The sequence below is a fragment of the Schistocerca nitens genome, chromosome 9, assembly GCF_023898315.1.
Source record: "Schistocerca nitens isolate TAMUIC-IGC-003100 chromosome 9, iqSchNite1.1, whole genome shotgun sequence".
NCBI lineage: Eukaryota > Metazoa > Arthropoda > Insecta > Orthoptera > Acrididae > Schistocerca > Schistocerca nitens.
The window spans coordinates 56,980,744-57,006,395 of record NC_064622.1 but is presented as its reverse complement, the minus strand read 5'-3'; the positions used below and the strand labels follow the sequence as shown (position 1 = coordinate 57,006,395).

The window sequence follows — 25,652 nt, the reverse complement described above, 5'->3', positions numbered from 1 at the left end:
AACAGTTGTATGATGAAGACTGCTTATCACTGTACACAAGTTTCTGAATAGTTCAAGTGTATTCAAGATGGCCTAGAAGGTGCTGAAGATGACTCACGCCTGGGGCACTATTCAACATCAAAAATGGATGAAAACATATAAAATATAGAAATCTGATTCGATCTGAGCATTGTTTGAGTATTCGATCGATTGCTGAAACTGTAGGAGTTCAAAAAGAACACATAAGGCAAATTTTATGTAACCAGTTTAAGTTGAGAAAAGTGTGTGCAGAACTGGTGCTGAAAATACTCACGATTGAACAAAAAGAAGCTTGTGAAATTGTTTGTACTAACACTTTTAATTCCATTTACATTGATCCTAATTTCATAATTTCTTGGAAAGGGTGGCAATAAGTAATGAATCTGATTTTTCACATATGATCCAGAAACTAATCAGCTATCGATGCATTGGAAGGCCCAACTTAACTGAGAGAAAAAAAAGCTCAAATGAGCAAATCAAGATTCAAAGGAGTGGTGACTTTTTTTTCATGGAATTGTGTATCTGTACTGGGTCCTGATGGTGAAACTATTACTCAACATTATTTCTTTGAGGTTCTTGCTCAACACCATGAGCAAATAAGACACACATGACTCAAATTGTGGAAGAACCAGTTAACACTAGAACCGCTGATATTTGGACATACCTTGAACTGCGGCTGGGTCACTAATGACCTGCAATCTTTTCCTTTATTTCCCCTATGTCAATGGGTTATTGTTACTGCCAATTAATCTATTGTTAGAAGCACTAGGAAATTTAGAATGAAATTAACAAAAATAAACAAGGTTTACACAAATTATAATTTTATATTTTAAAACTTACATGTATTTGCTGAGTGTTTTTACTGGCTACCGTTACATAATGAACACAAATAATAGTCTTTTGATGTACATTTGTTGCACATAGTTTTCTTACAGATGTGACACTTTACAAATGATTTGTTTCCTTCACAGGTAGACTTTACAAGGCAACGTGTTCACTTTTGTCTGTCAGGAATATTTTCAGGTCTGACAGGGACGCTAGTCTTTCTAGTCATTGCGTACTTCTCAGCAATCTCCTCCCCCAGCTGCAGGATGAAATCCCTGCGGTTGAATTTTTCATCATTTAGAGAATTGAACAATACCCACACATTTATCCCAGCCAAATCCAGCAAGTTGTAAAATGTGTGAACAGGCCAACGTCTCAATGGTGCTTTGACAGAGAATTTGCGAGCCATTTGGTTGACCACATCCACTCCATATTTAGAGCAGTTATAAAATGTAACTGTATCTGGCTTCTTTTTTATACCATCCTCAATCATCACATAAGGATGCATAGTGCTCAGAATCAGGACATTCTTGTTGCTCTTACCCTGATAAACAGTCAGTGTGGTATCATCTTTTTTCAACAATACTGTTCTGTATAACTGTTCTCTTGCCTTCTTGATACAGACGTATTTCCCTGCAAGATCGATTTATTGTGCCCACAAGACTCGTAGAATTAGCTTTCAGTGTCTCAGAGAGCGCTAAGGAGGTGAAAAAATTGTCACACGTGACATTTATTCCTTTGTTGAGGTAAGGTTGCATCAATTTTTTACAACAAAGTCACCAAGACACTCATCACTCCGCCTAGTGTCATCCTTTCCTCGATAAGGGATAGCATTCACAATATATTTTGAGTCTTTATCTACTGCCATCCAATACTTTTGCCCATATTTGTCCAGTTTTGAGGCCATAAACTGCAGGAATCTGCAACAGCACTTTGAAGGAAAAAGCTGTTCGTCGATTGTTATATATGGACCTGGTATGTAGCTAGACAGTGCATTCGCAATGAATTCATTCCAGATTTCTGATACCAAAGCAAACTTGTCTTTTCTTAGTCGTTCTGATCTTGTGTATCTAATGTCAAATCTGAGATAATGCATTATCTCTCTGAATGTGTCATGAGCCATTGATGATTTCACAAAATTATTTCCCCACTTCACTGACCACAATGTGTCTAATTCTAAGCTCTTAGCTCCAATAGCACCACGGACGTACAATATAGCTGTAAAAGCTTCCAGTTCTTCAATTTTTATAGTCCTCTCATCTGAGCTCAGTACACAACGTGCTTCAGTTTCTGTACATTTTACAATATGTTCCAAAATTTTGTCCGTTATCATTAGATGCTATGCATGTAACAGGTCTCATTCACGTTTCGTTTTGCATGCAAAGATGGTCCAGTCCTATCTTTGAAAGCAATCTGTTGTCCATATCTTCCAGCTGAACAGTCACCTATTACTCCAACTTTTTAGGTTGTTCCATCGGGTGCTACAATATCGCTACCTGAAGGAAACCAAAGTAGTCCAGAACCCTGGGCATTTTGTTGTCCATACCGACCTTGAGGATGTCCACTTCCTCGAGCTGACTTAGTCTTTGTGGCAGCTGTTCCTCTAATAGTAGTTATACATATTAGAACACGATTTAATATTGAATATATTGTGTAATATTAGAACAAAAAAACACCTTCGTAAATGTAATATATAACTTGTAAAAATTCAACACAAAACAAAGCAAACAATTGAAATTAGTGTCTACGCAACATATACATAAACAAAAATTATTATAAAACAAACACATAAACAAGCATACGTTTTCATCAGTATTCAGTAGAACCTTCTCAGGAGTAACATCGTCTTCTGATGAAAAATCTGGAACTATTGGTCATGGAAATTCTTCCTCAGATAAAGGCTCCAGCAGTTCGCCCTCAGATTCATTATCTAAAATCTCATTTAGAGCATTTATAATGTCCTCTTCTGTGCGTAGAAATTTGGACATAATATATTCATAAGTTACAAGCCCTATCTACACAGACAGAATGCACTACTAAACCCATTTTCGTGGTACAAAACTCTGGGTGTGCAATATCTGCATACAAGGTCAGACTTGTTTGAACCTCTCTCCCTCTCGTCCCCTGCTGAAAACTGGAACGTCAGCCGGAAGTGAAGTAAAAACGAGTTTTGTGATTTTTGACCAAACACACACTAACAATAGGTATGAAGCTACATGAAAAATGCGATTGTTATAGTGACTGCTCCGGGCGGGTGAGAACAGACCCTTCCGCAGTTCTAGGTGAATCTTCATATTTCTCTTTTATGTTTTCGCCATAAAATGTGAAATGAAGTATAATCTCTAATTACCTTATTTCATAAAAAGTCACAGAAATGTAACACTCTAGGCAATAATACAAAAGAGTGACAAACAAAAGAATTATCAAGTGGGTCACGAGTGACCCAGCCGCAGTTCTAGTGTTAAGGGTTCTTTATTAAGACAATGAAGTGCCTAATACCATATTGCCTGTTAAGAGGTTTCTAGTGAAGTACAGCATCCCAATGTTACATCATCCACCTCACTCACCTGACCTAGCACCAAGTGTATTATCTATTACCCAAGGTCAAATCTGCATTAAAAGGAACAAGATTTCAGCCCATTTAAGAAGTGGAAGAAAAAGCAGCACATGTCATCAAGGAGATCACAGAGAAAGACTTGCAGCACTGTTTCCATCAATGGAAAATCTGTTTGGAGCATTGTAGAGATAGGGAGGGGAGAGCATTGAGGGTGATAATAACTGCATTTGTATGTTTTTGAAATAAAATGGTTTATAGCAGTAGTACCATTATTTTACAGCATACCTCATGTACTGAAAAAGGGGCCCAAACATGTCAATACCAAAACAGCCAAGAAAGCAGAGGACCAGGCTTACAACTGGTTCACAGAAAACAGCTTAATTCTTGACATTATGGAATTGAAGCTATGCAGTTCCAAAGAAGTAAAGGTGCTGAAAACACAAATTATTAGGTATACCATAAATGAAACTCTGTTTGTGAAATTTCCAGATATTTCACAAAGAAAAGCCTCAATTAACTGGACAGGAACTGAACTGGCACCATCACGACAAGACCAAAAAGGGTTGAAGGGTAAGGAAGGGGGGTGAAGGAAAAGGTGTGGTGCACTTTAGGAATATGGATAGAGCTCAGGAAAGTCACCCACAATGCTGGGTTATGGGAGACTTTCCAGATGGGATGAGAAGGAAAGAGTGATTTTTGGGAACTGCACCAGATGAGATTTGAAAACCTGAGAGGTTAAAAGTGGAAGATAGAGTATATGCAAGAAGGGGATAGCTGCTAAAACATTGTGTACAAGTTAATAAGAGAGAAAAGCTATGTGAATTGTAAGTGGTAGAGATGGGCGGTTGACAGCTAAAAATAGACAGGTCAGATAGTGAAAGATGTACAGAACTCAGATCAGTTTGAGTCACACGAACAGAATGTTGATGGCAGGTGCTGTATGTAGAGGTCAGACAGCTGGCATAGATCTTCACTTACAAACTCCCATTGGTCGAGTACCACAGTGGTAGATCCCTTGTCTGCTGGGAAGGTAATGATGATCTGCAGTTCCTCCTTAAAACCTCAGGCCACTCATGAGGACTAACATCACAATTCATAGAACTTCTTACCCCTCTCAAACCATGCAACCCCAGCTTTTACCTTCTCAAGATCAAGCAACTCAATCATCTGGGCCACCCTGTAGCTGCTTGCTTCAAAGCACCCACTGAAAATGTATCTGCCCTGGTTAATCAGCAGCTGCAACCTATAATACAACCCTCCTGTCCCTCCTGTGTCAAAGACACCATTTCCTAGATCGTCTGAAAACTGTGCCTGTCCCACTCTCACCACACACCTTGCTTGTCACCATTGATGCCATATCTGTCTATATTAACATCCTCCATGCAAATGGCTGTATCGGCTGAACATTTCCTCAGCCTCTGCTCAAGTGATTCCAAACCTATGACATCCTCCCTGCCCATGCTAATCAACTTTACACTTACCAACAACTACTACACTTGAGTGGCAGATTTACAGACAGATCATAGGTACAGCCATGGGAAGCGGTATGGATCCTTCCTATACCAACATTATCATGGGTCACTTATATGGGGTGTTCCTGGGATCCATAAGCCTTCAGTGCCTGGTTTGGTTTAGATACACTGATGATATCTTTCCCAAATGGACTCATGGTGAAGCTGACCTCTTAAAATTCCTGGACTCTCTGAATACTTTCTCTCAACTGAATTTCACATGATCCTATTCTGAATCCCATGCCACTTTGCTTGACATTGGTCTCATCCACACATTAAACCTACTAACAAACAACAGTACTTACATTTTGACAGTTGCCATCCTTTCTACGTCAAACATTCCCTCCCATACAGTCTTGGAATTCATGAAAACATACTTGTTCAGATGCAGACTCTTCACGGTGATAAACCATCATTCCCACCTCAGCCTTCACTGGAAGTAATTTCCTCACCAGCCTCATTCAAAACCAGATTTCCTGGTCTATCGCATCCACTCTTGGTGCTGCTGATTCCTCCAAAAAACAACTTAGGAGTACACCTCTGATGACTCAGTACTATTCTGGCCTTGAGTGTACTAATCAGCTACTTCAATAAGGCTATGACCTCCTAAAATCATGCCCTGAAATGAGGTACATTTTATCCAAGATTTTTCCCACCACACCTAATATAGCTTTTTGTCACCTTCCCATTTCTGCAATATCCTTGTCAGACCCTGTGCTCCATCTGCTTCCATCTCCCTATGGCTCCTACCCATGTGACCATCCCAGCTACAAGACTTCCCCTGTGCATCCTCCTACCACCATCTATACCAGCTCTGTAACCAGTGAAACATATACTATCAAAGGGAGAGCCACCTGTGGAACGACACACATAATGTACCATCTGTTATGTAAACACTGTTCGGCCTTTGACATCAGCACGACTACCACCAAGTAATAAATTAGGATGAATGGGCATAGGCAGAGGGGATATACTGGCAACATACAGTATCCTGTAGTACAGCGTGCTCTACAATATGACGGTCATGACCTACCTCAGTACCTGTCTCCCCACACGTGCCATCTGGATTCTTTCCCCAGACACCAGTTTCTCAGAACTCTGCAGGTGGGAACTGGCATTCCAACATGTTCTTGGTTCTCACCACCCACTTGGCCTTATTGTACTTGTATGTTAATTTCTTTGGTCTCAGCATTTCTTCACAGCAACTATACCTTTCTTCACTCTAGAGTTTGCTACATCTTTCATTCTCAGACCTGTCTGTTTTTCACTGCCACCTCCCACCTCTATCACATACAATGCACATAGCTTTCCACTCTTGCACAATGTTTTAGCAGTTATCTCCATCTCGCATCTTTCATGTACCCATCTTGCACCTTTAAGCTCTCAGGCTTTCAAATCTTAACTGGGGCAGTACCCAAAAACCAGTCTTTCCTTCTCAACCCATCCAGTAAGTCTCCCCTGACCTGAGGTTCTGGGCAGCTTTTCTGTCTCTATCCCTTTTCCTAAATCTCACCAGTCCTTTTCCTTCACCACTATTCCTTCCGCTTCAACCGTTCTGCCAGAAGAATAAACCACTGGCTCCAAAAGCTAGCACATTGTAATACCATTTTTTACATGTGTTTTTTCGTGCCACTGCTTGGTGAGTGGATTTTTTTTTTTATCTCCCCAGCTTTATATATTCACATGAAATCTGGTCAGTGTGCCTACCTTTGCCTTACTCTTAATGTGGGACCTCGTAACTGCAGGTATGGTGGCGCCATCTATTGGTAGACAGATTGACATGTGTGCACCATTGATGTTGCACAGCACCAGTGTGGTTTCACGCCGAAGAGAAGGTGGTCACACAAGTTATCATCCACTATCAGATATGCAGGTGAGTAAGCAGGAACGAGGAGTGATTCGATTTTTGGTGGTGGAGGGAGTTGGAGGCCATGAAATGTATCGACTGTGTACGGCGAGTACAGTCTGAGTTGTCCAAGTGTTGTGGAATGGCAAAAACGATTCCTTGAGGGGTGCAAGTCACTGGAAGACGACGCTCATCGTGGACGGGCTCATTGTGTCATCACACTGGAAATTGGTGCGGAAGTGAATGCTTGAGTCTTGGACAACTGCAGAATTCCCGTGGATGAGATCCACGAGTTACTGGGTATTAGCATGGGCACCATCCGCACCATAATGCATCAACACTTGAACTTTCAAAAAATCTGTTCGCAGTGGGTTCCCCACCAAGTGACCGCCGAACAGCGCAATGCTCAAATGGTGCTGTCCTTGAGTCATCTGAAACATTAACATGATGAGGAATATGGCTTTCTGTCATGTGTCGTCACAGGTGTCGAAACATGGTGTCACCATTTTGAACTGGAAAGCAAGCGTCAGAGCAAGCAGTGGAAACATGCAACTTCACCACCTCCAAAGAAATCAAAGGCCGTACACACCAGTTCTGGTAAGGTCATGACATCCTTCCTTTTTGACCACAAGAGCCCACTGCTTGTCAAGCTCCTGGAACAGGGAATTACCATCAATGCCCAGCGTTTTCAGGCCACTTTACAGAACCTTAGATGCCATCTAGTCGAAACGCTGAGGCATGTTGTCCAGTGGTGTTATTCTCCTGCATGATAATACCCGCCGACACATGGCCAATGTGGTGAAGATGACATTGCAGCAGTTTCGATGGGGAATGCTGGAACATCCACTGTACACTCCCGACCATTCACCATGTGACTTTCATGTGTTTGGACCTCTAAAAGAAGCTATTCACAGACATCAATTCGCAACAGATGACGAAGTGTGTGACTGGGTCCATGCCTGGATCTGACAGCAACCTACTAGTTTCTTCAAGGATGGAATTGACCTGCTAGTGTCACAATGGGATAAATGTGCCAACAGTTTTGGTGGCTATTTTTGAGTATATGTACTGTGTATGACTACATTTCTGAGTTAATAGAATCATTACCATTACTTTCCACTACTGACCGGGTTTCGTTTGAATGCTCTTTGTGTGTGTGTGTGTGTGTGTGTGTGTGTGTGTGTGTGTGTGTGTGTGTATTAAATTGTACTATCATCTCCCAATGCTAACAAAAATATCACAGAGCTAAAAGATTTTAGAATAAATCTAAGATCACTAGTAATAAAGCACTGCCTTTGCAGCTTATAAGCTTTCTTATAATTTGACAAGGCACAACAAGCAACAATATGTGTGAACAACACAAGGTATATGTCTAAGTCAATTTATCATAAATAGAGAAATGAGTATAAATTTCATGGTTGTAAATCTTGGTGCCTATAACCTACATGAATAATGTGATAACAATACTGTCAGCAGAGTTCAAATATTCCTTAGTTATCTTTTGTTATCAAATATCGATTAGCTTTTTATTTCCGGAACTCTTTAGCACATATTTTCTCTCAGTTTAATATCCATTATGTGAAGCAATGTACACCTCATTAGGCAGTTCTTCTATAATTTATCAGGGATGGGATCACAAAATCAATCAAGTGTAACTTACAAATGATATTGTTCACAGCAGTTATTCTCTCAGTAACTGTAGTATAACTGTCAACTGATAATTGAATTTTATTCTGAAAAATATGTAACATACAAATAATTGTATTTTTTCATTGTATGGAAGTAGAAATTTTGGGAAGTCAGAAATAAAACAGTATGGGAGAAGAACTAAGGTTAAAAACTTCTATTACACTGAAACAACAATTTGCAGAGTCCAGGATGGAATGTAACAAGGAAGTTAGACAGAGAGTGGGGGAGTGAAAAAAGAGAGAAGTAAAAAGATGGATGTGTTGGTAGAAAAGATGGCTATGTAGTGCTGGAATGGGAACAGGGAAGAGGCTAGATGGGTGAGGAAAATTACGTACAAAGATTGAGGCCAGGAGAGCTACAGGAATGTAGGATATATTGCAGGGAAAGTTCTCCCTACACAATTCAGAAAAGCTGGTGTTGGTGGGAAGGATCGATATGGCACAGGCTGTGAAGCAGTCATTGAAATGAAGAATGTCGTGTTGGGTGGCATGCTCAGCAACAGGGTGGTCCAGTCCTTTCTTGGCCACAGTTTGTCAGTGGCCATACATGTGGATAGACAGCTTTTTGGTTGTCATGCCCACAAAGAATGCAGCACAGTGGTTGTAGATCACATGACTGGTTTCACAGGTAGCCCTGACTTTGATGGGATAGGTGATGTTTGTGGACAGATTAGAGTTGGTGGTGGTGAGCCAGGCCTTGCTTCTAAATCTATTACAGAGATATGAGCTATGAGATAAGGGATTGGGAGCAGGGGTTGTGTAGGGATGGTCAGTTATACTATGCAGATTCAGTGGATGGCAGGATACCACTGTGGGAGGGGTGGGAAGGTTGGTGGGCAGGGCATTTCTCATTTCAGAGAATGATGAGAGCTAGTCAGAACCCTGATGGAGAATGTAATTCAGTTGCTCCAGTCCTAGGTGGTACTGAATTACAAGAGAAATGCTCCTCTGTGGCCAGACGGTGAGACTTTGGGAGGTGGTGGGTGACTGGAAAGGTAAGCCACAGGAGATTTGTTTTTGTACCAGTTTGGGAGGATAATTATGGTCTGTAAAGGCCTCAGTGAGACCCATGGTATATTTTTAGAGATACCGCTTGTCTCTGCAGATGTGACAGCCATGTGTGGCTAGGCTGTATGGAAAGGACTTCTTGGTATGGAATGGGAGGCAGCTGCCAAAATGGAGGTAATGCTGGTTGTTAGTAGGTTTGATACAGACAGAAGTAATGACGTAGCCATCTTTGAGGTGAAGGTCAACATCTAGAAAGCAGCTTGTTGGGTTGAGTAGGACCAGGTGAAGCAAATGGGGGAGAAGGTGAGGTTCTGGAGAAATGTGGACAGGGTGTCCTCACCCTCGATCCAGATCACAAAGATGTCATCAGTGAGTCTGAACCAGGTGAGGGGTTTAGGATTCTGGGTGTTTAGGAAGGATTCCTCTAGATGGCCCATGAGTAGGTTGGCATAGAATGGTGCCATGCAGGTGCCTGTAGCTGTACCCCAGCTTTGTATTTAGGTAATGCTTTCAAAGGATAAGTAATTTTGGATGAGTATATAGTTGATCATGATGGTTAGGAAGGAGATTGTTGGTTTGGAATCTGTCAGGCATTGGGAAAGGAAGTTTTCAAAAGTGGTAAAGCCATGGGCATTAGGGATGTTGGTGTAAAGGGAGGTGGCATCAATAGTGATGAGCAGGGCACCGTGTGGTAAAGGAACAGGAACTGTGGAGAGATGGTGAAGGAAATGGTTGGTATCTTTTATATAGGAGGGTAGGTTCTGGATAATAGGCTGAAGATGTTGGTCTAAGAGAGCAGAGATTCTCTCAGTGGGGGCACAGTAACTGGCCACAGTGCGGTGTCCTGAGTGGTTGGGTTTATGGATTTTAGGAAGCATATAGAAAATAGGAGTGCAGAGAGTGGTAGGGGTGAGGAGAGAGATGGATTCCAGGAAGAGAGTCTGGGATGGGCCTAAGGATTTGAGGAGAAACTGGAGATTCTCCTGGATTTCTGGAATGGGGTCACTGTGGCAAGGTTTCTAGGTGGATGTATCTGGTGGCTGGTGAGTTCTCCTGCCAGGTAATACTTGTGGCCCAAAACAACAGTAGTGGAGCCTGTGTCAGCAGGTAGGATTATAAAGTTGGGATCAGTTTTTAAGTGGTGGACTGTTGTTCTTTCTGCAGATGTAAGGTTAGTTTGCCTGTTGAGGGATTTGGGGAAGGATGATGAGGCAAAGTTTGAGGTTAAGAAATTTTGGAAAGTTAAGTTGGGGGTAGTGGAGGTGGATCATGGTTGGACTGAGAGGTGAACTGAGTCATACAGACTTCAACATTGGTCTTTGGTTGAGTCTGATTGGTAGGGTTTGTGGCGAAAAAATGTTTCCCTGTAGGGACCAGGAGATGGAGAGAAGGTTGTTTACAAAGCCTGCATGATTGAATCTGGAAGTGGGGCAAAAGATGACACCTTCAGACATGACTGATATTTCTGTGGGGCTAAGGTTTTTGGGGAAAGTTCATGACTATGTTTCTGGTCTACGTAGATTCTGGCTTCTGTGTGTTGGTGTGAGGGAGTTTTGGAGGGTTGGGTAAATGAAGTAGGTCTTCGAGACAGGGTTTGTGAGCTAAAAGAGGATGTGGGGGAGGTTTGGAGCTGGTGGAGAGGTGGTGGACAGTGATACTCCAAGGTGGGGGTTGGAAGTGATCAGGGTGGAGAGTTTTTTGAGATGGTATTGTGCATGTTGCCCTAGTTCCTGGAAGAAAAGAGTTGTAAAATTTTACAGATGGAAAGAAGGTATTGCAAGAAGGTTTGGACTTGATTGATATGGCTTTGCAGGACTATGTTGGTGATGACTAAGGATTGGTGGAATCTGAACAGATGGAGGTCACTGTTGGAGGAAGGGTGGCAGCTAGAGATGGGTAATCTGATGGTATAATATTGAGACATTAATTTTTTATGTATGTATCACAGAAGGCACAGTTTTTAACTAATCAACAATTATGGATCCCTCATATAAGTATCAGGGTGTTGACTGCTTACACTTTGATTTTATTTCGGTCATTAGAGTTTTGGAGTGTTGATATAAGTACATATCAAAGATGATTTGTTTTAGTTTTATGGTGCAGCAGTGCCAAAGGCACAATAAAAAACTTCTTGACATTTTGAGGTGTCCTATGTACTACCAGATAGCAGAGTTGTCCATGCACAATATTTTGACAACGTGACTTGTCTTCATCAGGTGCTACCTAAGATTGCTAGTTGAGTGGACTGGATCCATTATTTATACCTACAACCTTCTCCCTCCATGCACAGTGCTAGGTGCTCTGGCTGTGGTCTGTTTCTGTTGAAATCATCCTGAAATGTTCAGTTTTCAGTCCATTGTGCCTGGCAATGAGCTGGTGTTCTGTTTTTGGTATTGTGCAGATAGTGCTTTGCTGTGATTCATTCTTGATGTCGACATTCTCAGTTTTGCTTTTTGTTGAGTTCTTCCATTGCGACCATTGCATTTCAGCAGCTTCAGGGCAGGATTCCAGGCTTTGCTGAGTTTGTACCTAAGGTCACAATTCATGAAGTTTTTCTGCCACCTTTGTCTCTATTTACTCTCTTATAATACTGTCCTGGTATCTGGAGTTCTGCACCAGAGCCGTCTGTTTTTTGTAGCTCATGTTATGATTAAGTCACAGACAGTGCTTGGCAATGGTTGATTTAGTCGCATGTCTCAATTGTTTATTCCTATGATGTTCTTGACATTTGACATCCACTGTCATTGTTTTTTGGTTTATCTGTGAAATGCCACATTGGCAAAGTGTATTATAATTCCCAATTTTTTTTTCAAATCAAGATCATCTTTCTCATTTCCCAGTACCCCTCCTATTCTGGGAGGTGGGCAAAACAAAAATTTGATGGAATACTTCTTGAGAATCCTGTTGACCTTGGCAGAAATAGATCCCGCATAGAGCAGGTAAGCCAAAATCTATTTTTCATCTTGTTTGTCTTCTCTATCATGCAGCAGAATGACATTCTGAATCTGTTTGACTTTGTGTCAATTTTTGCAGAGGACTGATTGTAGATGCTCTATTTGTGATGTTGAACTATCATGGTTTGACAAGATGCATGCTCACTGGACCAATGTCTTTAAAGCTCCATTCTTCTCTGCTGGGTGGTGAAAGCTGCTAGCATGGAGTGTATAAATCAGTGCCTGTTCATTCATGATACACGCTATGGCCAAATGACACACCTTGCCAGACCAAAAAAATTTGACATCAAAAATAGAGCAACTATTTCCTGCCAAAATAGACAAAAACTCAGATTCAGAAGGCCTCACAACCAGCCTCTCTACCACATACAGAGAAGAAGAGCAAGATGAAGCAGAGTCTGTGGCTTACGTGCCCTATGTGGGTTCTATTTCTGCCAAGATCAACAGGATTCTCAAGAAGCACCCCATCAAGTGAATGTTCTGTCCACCTACCAATATAAGAGGACTACTGGGAAATGTAAAAGATGACCTAGATTTATTAGAACAAGGAATTTGTAATATAACTCACCAATGTGGCATATTGTACATTGACCAAACAACTAGGACAATGGACAGTGTATGCCATGAACATCACAGGCACACACAGCAGGCAACTAAATCAGCCATTTCTGAGCACTGTCTGTAACTTAATCATAACATAATTTATATATATTAAAAAAAACAACAACAACAAGGGGTATGGCACAGCCACCCAGATGCTGGGACAGGGTTATAAGAAAGTCAGCAGTGATAAAGATGACAGAAAACCTCTTGAATCACGACACTGGGTACAAACTCAGTAAAGCCGGGGAGCCTGCTCTAGAGATGCAAAAAATGCAATGGTTGTAGTGGTAGAACTCAGCAAAAAGAACTGAGAATGTACAGGTGGGAAATGACCCTAGTCAGAGCACTGTACCAAGAACAGAATGGCCAAATTGCTGTCAGGTGTACCAGACTGAAAATAAAATGCCAGCTCATTGCCAGGTGCACCAGACAAAAATATGGAACTTCTTGGGGCAATTCTAGTGGGAAAAGGTCACAGACAGAGTGCCTAAAACTGTACATATGGACCTGTTCCACTCAATTAGCAGTCTCAGGTAGCTTCTGATAAAAACAACATGTCACATTGTCAAAATATTGTGCATGGATAACACTGATATCCAACAGTACACCGGGCACCTCAAGATTGCCAGGAGAGCCTGAAGAATTAAAAAGAATTATTCTTAGTTCTGTATCCAAATCCGCTTAAATCATGTGTGCATTGTTAAAGATGAAGCCAGTTTTATAAATGCTAGTTAAAGCATGTTAATGCTCATACTTTATGGTAGTACATCAGTTCAAATTTAAAGGATTAAAGGAAAGATAAATTTTTGTGAGAGTAAAACTCACATGCCAATAATAATGTACGTAGTATATAGTATTTCCAGTAGGATTGTATTATTTCTGAATCCATGGACATAAATAAAGAAACAACAAGAGGATGTGAAGTGGTGAAAAAAACATGCAACATGCAGAACTTAATTTATAAAATGTCATATTTTTCATGATGCAGACACTGATCTTGAATGATAATAAGCCATGTAGCTTGTCATCATCCCTTGTAGCATAAGTGACTTATTGTTGTTAAAGTAATTGTCCTCTTTGTTGCAGATGTGTGGTAATTAAACCTGGAGAGGGATGCACTGTCAAAGAGCAAGACGTGAGCTTACCATTCCCAAAATGCTGCCCAGTAACAAGATGTACTAAAGGATGAAAATGATGTGACCTGTGTCTGTTCATATTTTTCATTTACAATAATGGTCAAAATATAACTAGAACTGTTATATTATTTCTTGGCAGACACTATTGTAACTTGCAGTAAACCACATAATAAAACAGATATTTATCATTTCTAGATAACTTTTGCCTCATATTTAAAATCTCTGCATATCAATACCACTGTGGAATTTAAGTAAAATGTTAGTTTATATAGATTATAATTAAGATTATTATAATTATGGTCTTAACTGTTCTCAGACTACTTCCAAGAGAGCCTAAACATTATGACCACCTGCCTGACAGCTTGTTGGCCAACATTTTGAATGCAATACAGCAATAATTCTGCATGTCATGGATTCGGCAAGCCTTTGGTAGATCTCTGGAGGTATGTGGCACCAAATGTCTCTCTGCAGGTCACACAATTCCCATAAAGTATGTGCTAGTGGTTTGCAGACACAGAGTTGGCTCCTGATAGCATCCCAAATGTGTCCCATTAGTTTCATATCAGGCAAATTTGTTGGCTGTGACACCAACATAATTTCATTACTACATTTATCAAACTTCTTTAGCACAATTCTGGTCAGGTGACAGGGACAGTTATCCTTCTGGAAGAAGCCAAACCACAGGGGATTACTTGCTGACCTAGTGACACTGACAGCTGTTCTGCTGGAAGAAGCCATCGCCTTTGGGATAACACTAAGGAATGCAGGTGGTTCACAATAATGTTCACATAGACCAACACTGTCATGGTGTCTGTGATTGCTATCCCAAATCCCATGGAAGCCCAAGTGAATGTCCTCATAGCACAATATCATCCCAACTGTCTTGTATGCATGTTGCATTTCAAGCAGCCTTTTGCCTGGATGAGGGTGTTCCTGAACATGACCACTGATCTGGAATAACAAGAAACATAATTCATCTATACCAGGTAACATGTCTCCAGTGATTCTCAATCTTATCTCAATTAGCCCATGCCCATTGCAGTCATAATTACACATGTTGTTGGATCAATATGTGAACATGCAAGGGTCATCCCATGTTTACAGTTTGTGCTAAACAGTGTGCTCCAAAGCACTTGTGCCTACACTAGCATTGTAGTGTGTTATCAGGTCTGCCACAGATTCCAGCCTCTCCTGCTCTTCAATAGCAGGCAAACCTCTGATATCTACTTTCAGAGTTGAGGTGTGGTTGTCCAACCCTTGTTGTCCACTTGTAGTTCCACCCTTCAACTACTTCCCATAGATGCTCACAGTGGTAGCAGATGAACAACTCGACCAGCTTTGATTTTATAATAAACTACTTTTCAAATAAAAACTGAAAAATAACTTTTATGTATGTGTCATAACAACAACTATTATTGTAAATATCACTGGTAACAACAAATAATTAGGTGCTGATTAGACAGCACTACATTGAAACAGGTTTTTTGTTTTTCCCCCAAATAGTGTGTCAAAATCTTTTCTTCCACCAAGATGGCTTTCCTTAAATATTTTCCTTTTTATTCAAGGAAAATAATCAGTTTTTGAAAATGTAATTGGATATATAAAAACTTCTATTCACCAAGTGGTGGCAGGAAAACGTACATATGAAAGTTATTAAAGTTTGCACATTTTCAGAGCCAGTGGCTCCTTCTTCCAGCAGAAGGGTTGAAGGAGAAGGAAGAGGGGTGAAGAAAAAGGGCTGGTGATATTTAGGAAAAGAAGTAGAATTCAGAAAAGTCACCCAGAACCCTGAGTCAAGGGAGACTTACTGGACAGAATGAGAAGGAAAAAGTCTTACACTTAGAATAGTTTATAAAATGATTCAGTCCAGAAGTAAGTAGTAACTATTGTTTGTACATGTTAGTACTTTTATTTTCTCTTCCTTCCTACCTTCCTTGTACTTACAAGAGCTTGACTGAAAAACATAAGAAGGCATGTTCAGAAAGTGAGTGTACTGTGAGCATAACGGGCTCTGGTTTTCTTGTTTTTTGGGGGTTGGCATTATTGAGTGATGGACGAGGATTCTCTGACAAGCATCACAGGAACATGTTGTATTAAAGATGTTGGTAAGAAATCATGCCAAGTGTGAGCCATGTGCTATGACCACTTAATACTCACAGAAGGAATAACACCTATTGAATTTGTTTTTTACAAATCAAAACCGTTTATAGTGAAGGTTTTGTGAAAAGAATGAGTGTGTTCAAGTGGTGTAGTGAGTTTAGTGGAGGCAGAACAAAACTTCATGATGAACACAGGAGTGGAAGATCATCCATTTTGACTGATGAGTTGATGTAAGAAATTGAAGAAACTGTTTGTGAAGACTGCCGATTGACAGTGGATGAAATTCCTCCAATGTTTCCACAACTCTCCAGAACTTTCTTATATGAGACATTCACAGAAATGCTGGGATACCGATAACTGTTCCCAAAATGAGTCCCAAAACAGCTGACAGAGTAGCACAAGAAAAATCGGGTCAGTAGTGCTTACAAGTTTGTTGAGTGACATGAATTGAAAGGTAAGGATTTTCTGAACTCTACTGTAACTGGAGATGAAACTTGGGTGGCTCATTAAATGTCTGAAAAAAAAAAAATACAGTCGTCACAGTGGTATCACCCCAATTCCTCATCTACCAAAAAATTCAGAACCACAATTCCAGGAAAAAAAGTCATGTCCTCCATGTTCTAGGACCAAAAAGGTATTGTTTTGGTTGAATTGCTGTCTCAGGAAGAGACCATTAATGCACAACAATATTGTGTGACCCTAAAAGTCTCAACAGGAGGCTTCAGAACTAAAGGAAGGGAACACTGATGAGAGGAGTGTGATTGTTGCATGACAACACCCATCCTCAAACAGCATTAGCTATCTGTTCACCTCCTTGAAGATATGCAAGCAAAGCTTGTACCACAGCTCGCCACATTCATCGAATGGGGAGCCTATTATGTGGAAAAATAGTGAACAAGTGCATCAATAAATATCCCATTACTTTTTATCAAATACACTTTTTCTAAAAAAAATATATAAAAATCTAGGACACTTACTTTTTGAGCATGCCTCATAGTTGACTTTTATGTGTTCCTAACACTGTTGTAAACACCTGATATGGCCCTTTCACATGGGTTGCCATAAATTTAGATGCTGTGAGCTGTGCATAATTTACATGAGAGCTGCAAGGCCTCATCTTTGGCTCACCGTGCTTTCATTGTTTCATGTTCCACTATATCCAGATCCACATGCTTATCAATTTAGACAACAATGGAAGTCACTGTTAGCATTGTTAAACATTTAAATTTTGGAGAGCAAGAAATCATTACCTATAATTGACTGTTGAAGGAGGATGATATATTTTTAGCTCCTCCTCTAAAGGGTGGCATTTTGTTATGGCAAAATTTCACCTAATTAGAAGCAGTAGGCAATGCATCTGGTAGAAGGAAGAATATTTCAAAAAAAGAAAGCCATACTAGTGAAGACGCATTCACCTTATGTCAGAATCAGAAGACTGTGCTTCAGAGAATGAGGTCAGTAGCAAAAACCTGTAAACTACAGAAGTAGTTCAGTCAAAAGATAAGAACATTAGTTGGAGTTCCGTACCCTTTTCATGTCAGGGAAGGGCATCCAGTGGAAATGTGATGAAAGAAACACATGGTCCAACCAGATATGGTACATCCTAAGTAAATGATATCAAATAAGCTTTTCAAGTAATTATGAACATAACACTCTTGATTATTGTGTTGCAAATGACTAATATTGGGGGGCCAATGAGTGTACAGTGATAAATGAGATTTAGATGAAGTTACAGTAGAAGTACAGTACAGCTTCATTCTTGCTTGCTGATGTTTATAAATCATATGTGGAATCAACAAGTAGTTTATGGTGTTCAGAGTCAGGCACGGCAATTTTTCTTCCAAAAGTGTCCCAAAGATGTTTTTCACAACACTTGAGTGTTATGTTTTGATGACAAGTCTGATCAACTGGTGTGAAAAGTAAACGACAAACTAGCACCTGTAATGGGCTTATGGCAACAATGGGTAGAAATACTTGCAAAATTATATAATCCTTGAGCAAATGTAACTGTTGATGAGCAACTGGTGGGTTTTAGAGGTCACAGTCCATTCAAACAGATATTATAAGTAAACCTGGTGATTGGATAAAGATATAGACACTGTGTGATAGTGCTACCTTGTATGCTCTGAAAACGCAAATCTGCATAGGAAAACCACCTCACATAGCATGTGAGAAAACCTAGTTTGCATGCTGTCATAGGTCTGACATACGCTGAGGTGACACAAGTCATGGAATACCTCCTAATATCATGTCAGACCTCCTACTGCTCAGTGTAGTGCAGCAACTCAATGTGGCATTGACTCAACAATTCATTGGAAGTCCTTTGCAGAAATATTGAGCCATGCTGCCTCTATAGCTGTCCATAATTGTGGAAGTGTTGCTGGTGCAAAATTTTACGCACAAACTGACCTCTTGATTATGTCCCATATATGAGGCATGTTTTTTAAGTAAGTACCATTTTGAAATTAAAAAAAGACGTGCTAAGATATCTCAGTAATTTTATTTTTACATGAAAGCCTGTACCTTAATCTACTTTTCTACATAATTTCAGTCAATATTGAGGCACTTGTCATAACGTTGTACCAGTTTTTGAATACCCTCCTCATAGACATCTGCCACCTGACTTGTTAAACACTGCATCACCACTGTTTTGACTTCATCATCATCTTGATGATGCTGACTGCCCAGGTGTTTCTTCATGTGCAGGAACAGATGGTAGTCACTGGGTGCAAGATCGGGACTGTATGGAGGATGATCTCGAGTTTCTCATTGAAAAGATGTGATGAGATCTTTGGTCTGATTCGCCACATGTGGACGGGCATTGTCTTGCAGCAAAACGATGCCCTTGCTCAACTTCCATGGACTGTTGCTTCGATTCTGGTGTGACATAGGCCACCCATGTTTCATCATCTGTAACGATTTGGCTTAAGAAATCATCACCGTCATTGTGGTACTGATCAAGGAAAGTCAATGCCCTGTCTAAAGGTTTGGTTTTGTGCACATCTGTCAACATTTTCGGTACCCAACATGTGCACAATTTTTGGTAATTCAAGTGCTCGGTCACAATGCCGTACAAAACACTACGAGAAACATTAGGAAAGTCATCCCGCAAGGAGGAAATCGTAAACCGTCTGTTTTCTCTCACCTTATTGTCCACTTCCTGCACCAAACTTTCATTAACGACTGAAGGACGCCCACTCCATTGTTCATCATGCACCTTTGTGCGGCCATCTTTAAATTCTTTCACCCACTTTCTTACCATTCCATCACTCATAATGTTTTCTCCATAAACTGCAAAGATGTCACGATGAATATCGATCACTTTTAGGCCTTTAGCACTAAGAAATCTTATAACAGCCTGTACTTCACAGTCAGCGAGACTCACGATTATCGGAGGCATCTTAAACACTCAGCACACATTGTAAACAAGGAAGAATCAGACTGTAATGGCGTCAATGCGTAGATTAAGGTACAGGCTTTCATGTAAAAATAAAATTATTGAGATATCTTAGCATGTCTCTTTTAATTTCAAAATGGTACTTACTTAAAAAACACGCCTCATATGTTTTATGGGATTCATGTAGGGCAACGGTCTGGATGATTGACTGATCTGGCCTTGTAACAATAAACAAAACGGCCTTGCTGTGCTGGTACTGCGAACGGCTGAAAGCAAGGGGAAACTAGGGCTGTAATTTTTCCCGAGGGCATGCAGCTGTACTGTATGATTAAATGATGATGGCGTCCTCTTGGGTAAAATATTCCGGAGGTAAAATAGTCCCCCATTCGGATTTCCGGGCGGGGACTACTCAAGAGGATGTCGTTATCAGGAGAAAGATCGGAGCGTGGAATGTCAGAACCCTTAATTGGGCAGGTAGGTTAGAAAATTTAAAAAGGGAAATGGATAGGTTAAAGTTAGATATAGTGGGAATCAGTGAAGTTCGGTGGCGGAGGAACAAGACTTCTGGTCAGGTGACTACAGGGTTATAAACACAAAGTCAAATAGGGGTAATGCAGGAGTAGGTTTAATAATGAATAGGAAAATAGGAATGCGGGTAAGCTACTACAAACAGCATAGTGAACGCATTATTGTGGTCAAGATAAATACAAAGCCCACACCTACTACAGTAGTACAAGTTTATATGCCAACTAGCTCCGCAGATGACGAAGAAATTGAAGAAATGTATGATGAAATAAAAGAAATTATTCAGATAGTGAAGGGAGACGAAAATTTAATAGTCATGGGTGACTGGAATTCGAGTGTAGGAAAAGGGAGAGAAGGAAACGTAGTAGGTGAATATGGATTGGGGCTAAGAAATGAAAGAGGAAGCCGCCTGATAGAATTTTGCACAGAGCACAACTTAATCATAGCTAACACTTGGTTTAAGAATCATGATAGAAGGTTGTATACATGGAAGAACCCTGGAGATACTAAAAGGTATCAGATAGATTATATAATGGTAAGACAGAGATTTAGGAACCAGGTTTTAAATTGTAAGACTTTTCCAGGGGCAGATGTGGATTCTGACCACAATCTATTGGTTATGAACTGCAGATTGAAACTGAAGAAACTGCAAAAGGGTGGGAATTCAAGGAGATGGGACCTGGATAAACTGAAAGAACCAGAGGTTGTACAGAGTTTCAGGGAGAGCATAAGGGAACAATTGACAGGAATGGGGGAAAGAAATGCAGTAGAAGAAGAATGGGTAGCTTTGAGGGATGAAGTAGTGAAGGCAGCAGAGGATCAAGTAGGTAAAAAGACGAGGGGTAGTAGAAATCCTTGGGTAACAGAAGAAATATTCAATTTAATTGATGAAAGGAGAAAATATAAAAATGCAGTAAATGAAGCAGGCAAAAAGGAATACAAACGTCTCAAAAATGAGATTGACAGGAAGTGCAAAATGGCTAAGCAGGGATGGCTAGAGGACAAATGTAAGGATGTAGAGGCCTATCTCACTAGGGGTAAGATAGATACTGCCTACAGGAAAATTAAAGACCTTTGGAGATAAGAGAACCACTTGTATGAACATCAAGAGCTCAGATGGAAACCCAGTTCTAAGCAAAGAAGGGAAAGCAGAAAGGTGGAAGGAGTATATAGAGGGTCTATACAAGGGCGATGCACTTGAGGACAATATTATGGATATGGAAGAGGATGTAGATGAAGATGAAATGGGAGATACGATACTGCGTGAAGAGTTTGACAGAGCACTGAAAGACCTGAGTCGAAACAAGGCCCCCGGAGTAGACAACATTCCATTGGAACTACTGACAGTCTTGGGAGAGCCAGTCATGACAAAACTCTACAATCTGGTGAGTAAGATGTATGAAACAGGCGAAATACCCTCAGACTTCAAGAAGAATATAATAATTCCAATCCCAAAGAAAGCAGGTGTTGACAGATGTGAAAATTACCGAACAATCAGTTTAATAAGCCACAGCTGCAAAATACTAACACGAATTCTTTACAGACGAATAGAAAAACTAGTAGAAGCCGACCTCGGGGAAGATCAGTTTGGATTCCGTAGAAATACTGGAACACGTGAGGCAATACTGACCTTACGACTTATCTTAGAAGAAAGATTAAGGAAAGGCAAACCTACGTTTCTAGCATTTGTAGACTTAGAGAAAGCTTTTGACAATGTTGACTGGAATACTCTCTTTCAAATTCTAAAGGTGGCAGGGGTAAAATACAGGGAGCGAAAGGCTATTTACAATTTGTACAGAAACCAGGTGGCAGTTATAAGAGTCGAGGGACATGAAAGGGAAGCAGTGGTTGGGAATGGAGTAAGACAGGGTTGTAGCCTCTCCCCATGTTATTCAATCTGTATATTGAGCAAGCAGTAAAGGAAACAAAAGAAAAATTCGGAGTAGGTATTAAAATCCATGGAGAAGAAATAAAAACATTGAGGTTCGCCGATGACATTGTAATTCTGTCAGAGACAGCAAAGGACTTGCAAGAGCAGTTGAACGGAATGGATGGTGTCTTGAAGGGAGGATATAAGATGAACATCAACAAAAACAAAATGAGGATAATGGAATGAAGTCGAATTAAGTCGGGTGATGTTGAGGGTATTAGATTAGGAAATGAGACACTTAAAGTAGTAAAGGAGTTTTGCTATTTGGGGAGCAAAATAACTGATGATGGTCGAAGTTGAGAGGATATAAAATGTAGACTGGCAATGGCAAGGAAAGCGTTTCTGAAGAAGAAAAATTTGTTAACATTGAGTATAGATTTGTGTCAGGAAGTCATTTCTGAAAGTATTTGTATGGAGTGTAGCCATGTATGGAAGTGAAACATGGACGGTAAACAGTTTGGACAAGAAGAGAATAGAAGCTTTCGAAATGTGGTGCTACAGAAGAATGCTGAAGATTAGATGGGTAGATCACATAACTAATGAGGAAGTATTGAATAGGATTGGGGAGAAGAGACGTTTGTGTCACAACTTGACCAGAAGAAGGGATCGGTTGGTAGGACATGTTCTGAGGCATCAAGGGATCACCAATTTAGTATTGGAGGGCAGCGTGGAGGGTAAAAATCGTAGGGGGAGACCAAGAGATGAATACACTAAGCAGATTCAGAAGGATGTAGGTTGCAGTAGGTACTGGGAGATGAAGAAGCTTGCAGAGGATAGAGTAGCATGGAGAGCTGCATCAAACCAGTCTCAGGACTGAAGACCACAACAACAAACGTTGGGCAATCTGAGTGGCCAAATGATTTGCTTGAATTGTCCAGAATTTTCTTCAAACCAGTCATGAGCAGTTGTGGTCCAGTGACATGGCACATTGTCATCCATGAAAATTCCATCATTTTCTTGTATCATGAAGTCCATGAATGGCTGCACTGGTCTCCAAGTAGCCAAATATAACCATTTTCAGTCAGTGGTCAATTCAGTTGGACCAGAGGACCCAGTCCATTCCACGTAAACACAGTCCACACCATTATGGAACCACCACCTGCTTGCTGCGCAGTGCCTTGTTGACAACTTGTGTCCATGGCTTCATGAGGTCTGTGCCATGCTCGAACCTTATGATGAGCTCTTATCAGCTGAAATTGGAACTCACCTGACCAGGCTATGGTTTTCCTGTTGTCTACGTTCCAATCAATATGGTCACTAGCTCAGGAGAGGCATTGGAAGCAGTATTGTGCAGTTGGCAAAGGCACTTACTTCAGTTGTCTGCTGCCATAGCCCATTAACACCAAATTTCATCACTGTGACATAATGTATATGTTTGTCATATGTACCACATTGATTTCTGTGGTTATTTCATGCAGTACTGCTTGTGTGTTAGCATTGACAACTCTATGCAGTGCCACTGTGCTCAGTCAGTAAGTGAAGGCCATTGGCCGCTGTATGTCTGTGGTGAGAGGTAATGCCTGAAATTTGATATTCTCGGCACACTCTTGACACTGTGGATTTCAGAATATTGATTTCCCTTGCAATTTTCAAAATAGAATACTCCATGCATCTAGCTCAAACTACCATTCTGCATTTAAAGTCTGGTAACTCCCATTGTGCAGCTATAATCATGTCAGAAAACCTTTTCATCTGAGTACTAATGACACCTCAACCAATTGCATTGCAAGTTTATACCTTGTGTATATAATATTACCACTATCTGTATATGTGAATATCATTATCTTTGCCACCTAAGTGATTTTTTTACATCCTATATACTGAATCAAGCACGGCTCCAAAGAAAGGTTATGGTGTTGGGTACAGTTAGAGAAGGAAAAAAAAAAAAAAAAAAAAAAAAGACTGGACTGCCTAAGTTATCGTGTAAATATGTCCTCGGTGGAAAAGAAATATGAAATATTCTTCACACAAAAAGAATATTCCTTGAAGAACTAGGAAGACTTCGAGTTACTCCATGCACTGAAGCCAGGGAACAATTGCCATAAAATGTAACATCCATTGCTACTGTAAGAATGATACAAACACAGGACCAGGCTATACCAGGCTCTGTACCAAGATGTAGCAGCTCTAAGCCAAGCTGCAAACATGCCAGATGTACATTTTGTTGTTATACTTGTGTCAGTAACAGCCTTATTAAGTGTTCAAATTGCAAGAAAGATGCTTGTAAAGGTTGTGTTGCATATTATTGCCCCAACTGTAAAAAGTACTGTGTTATCAATGTTCTGTACCCAAAACTAGTGTGTTTACTTTTATTTCCATGAACAATTTACATACATCAAACAAACACATTACTTGCTAGATGTACACTGCAGAGCCTGTAGGATTTGGGTAATGAACATGATGTTCATGATGTTTAATGACTGGCAACATTACCGATTCACATACACACTATTTATTTACGCACATTATATGGACAGATACAACTTAAACTCTTGGTGCCTCAGAACACACTGCCCAAGGCCCAGAGATACTGTTTTTGCAGCGATATTTTTGGTGATGGAAGTCCATAGAGCTTGTGACCCTACTGCCCCCCCCCCCCCCCCCCAAAGACATGGAGTGCTTAAGTTGTGTTGCCGGTGTGGTGCAGGTCATCTCTGGAGATGCTGTCTAGCTCATACTTGTCTAGATGTTTTGGGGGGCCTAGTGGTCTGCCTGTCTGTGACATCAGTACTGGCTGAGTAGGTGGTACTGGAGGTGCCGTCATTAGGTCATCTGCCGGTGGTTGTATGTAATCCTGTGGTGGGGATGTAGACTGATCCTGCATCCGGTTTTCCATGTTCTGGTCTGGTGCTGACACATGTAGCATACCGTCCCTTGATAGCGTAGATAACAGTGCAGCTGTATCAACTGACTGTGGTACCAGTGTGGATTGGTACAATGATTGCGACACTGTGTTGTTGCTCACCTGTCGGCTTTCGTATGTGGTGGGTACCATGATTGTCTTGTCATGTAGAGACACTGTGATATCTTCTGGAAGATAGTGCTTGATATAAACTGTGATAGAAAAGCCAGTTGTGTTGTGGCATGAGGTCCAAGGGGAGGTATTGCTCCCCAGTGTATCCATCAATATCCTTGCTGTATTCAGTCTATTGATGGACACATTAGTGGGTTTGCCGGGTTGCATGATTTCGAATGTATGGCTGGTTGTGTCTTAGTACTTTATAGGGTCCACTGTACACTGGGTGCAGTGCTGGCGTGGTGGTGTCTGTGTGTAGGATTATGTGAGTGCAAGTCTGTAGGTTTTTTTGCATAAATACAGTGGGTGTTGTGTGGTGCAACAGCAGTGGGACTCTGATGTGTATCTGTTCTCTGATCCATCATGAGGTCTGGGAGGTCCTCATTGCCTTCATCCATTGTATGTGTGACAGATTCCACAAGGAGGTTTATCGCTTAGCCGTAGAGAATATCAGCTAATGAGGCATTGAAGTCCTCTTTGTGGGCCATTCTGATACCCAGTAGCACCCAGGATAGGGCCTCTGACCATTTGTTATCAT

The 25,652-nt window shown here is 40.7% G+C and overlaps 1 long non-coding RNA gene across 1 annotated transcript in view; it reads left to right on the top strand.

Moving 5' to 3' along the window:
• LOC126203820 (uncharacterized) overlaps positions 1 to 14,279 on the top strand; it is a 51,697-nt gene extending 37,418 nt beyond the window's left edge. Inside the window, exon 3 of the long non-coding RNA XR_007540381.1 lies at positions 14,097 to 14,279. This is a non-coding gene — a long non-coding RNA (uncharacterized LOC126203820). The remainder of the gene's footprint in view (positions 1 to 14,096) is intronic.
• Positions 14,280 to 25,652: the final 11,373 nt, after the last annotated feature.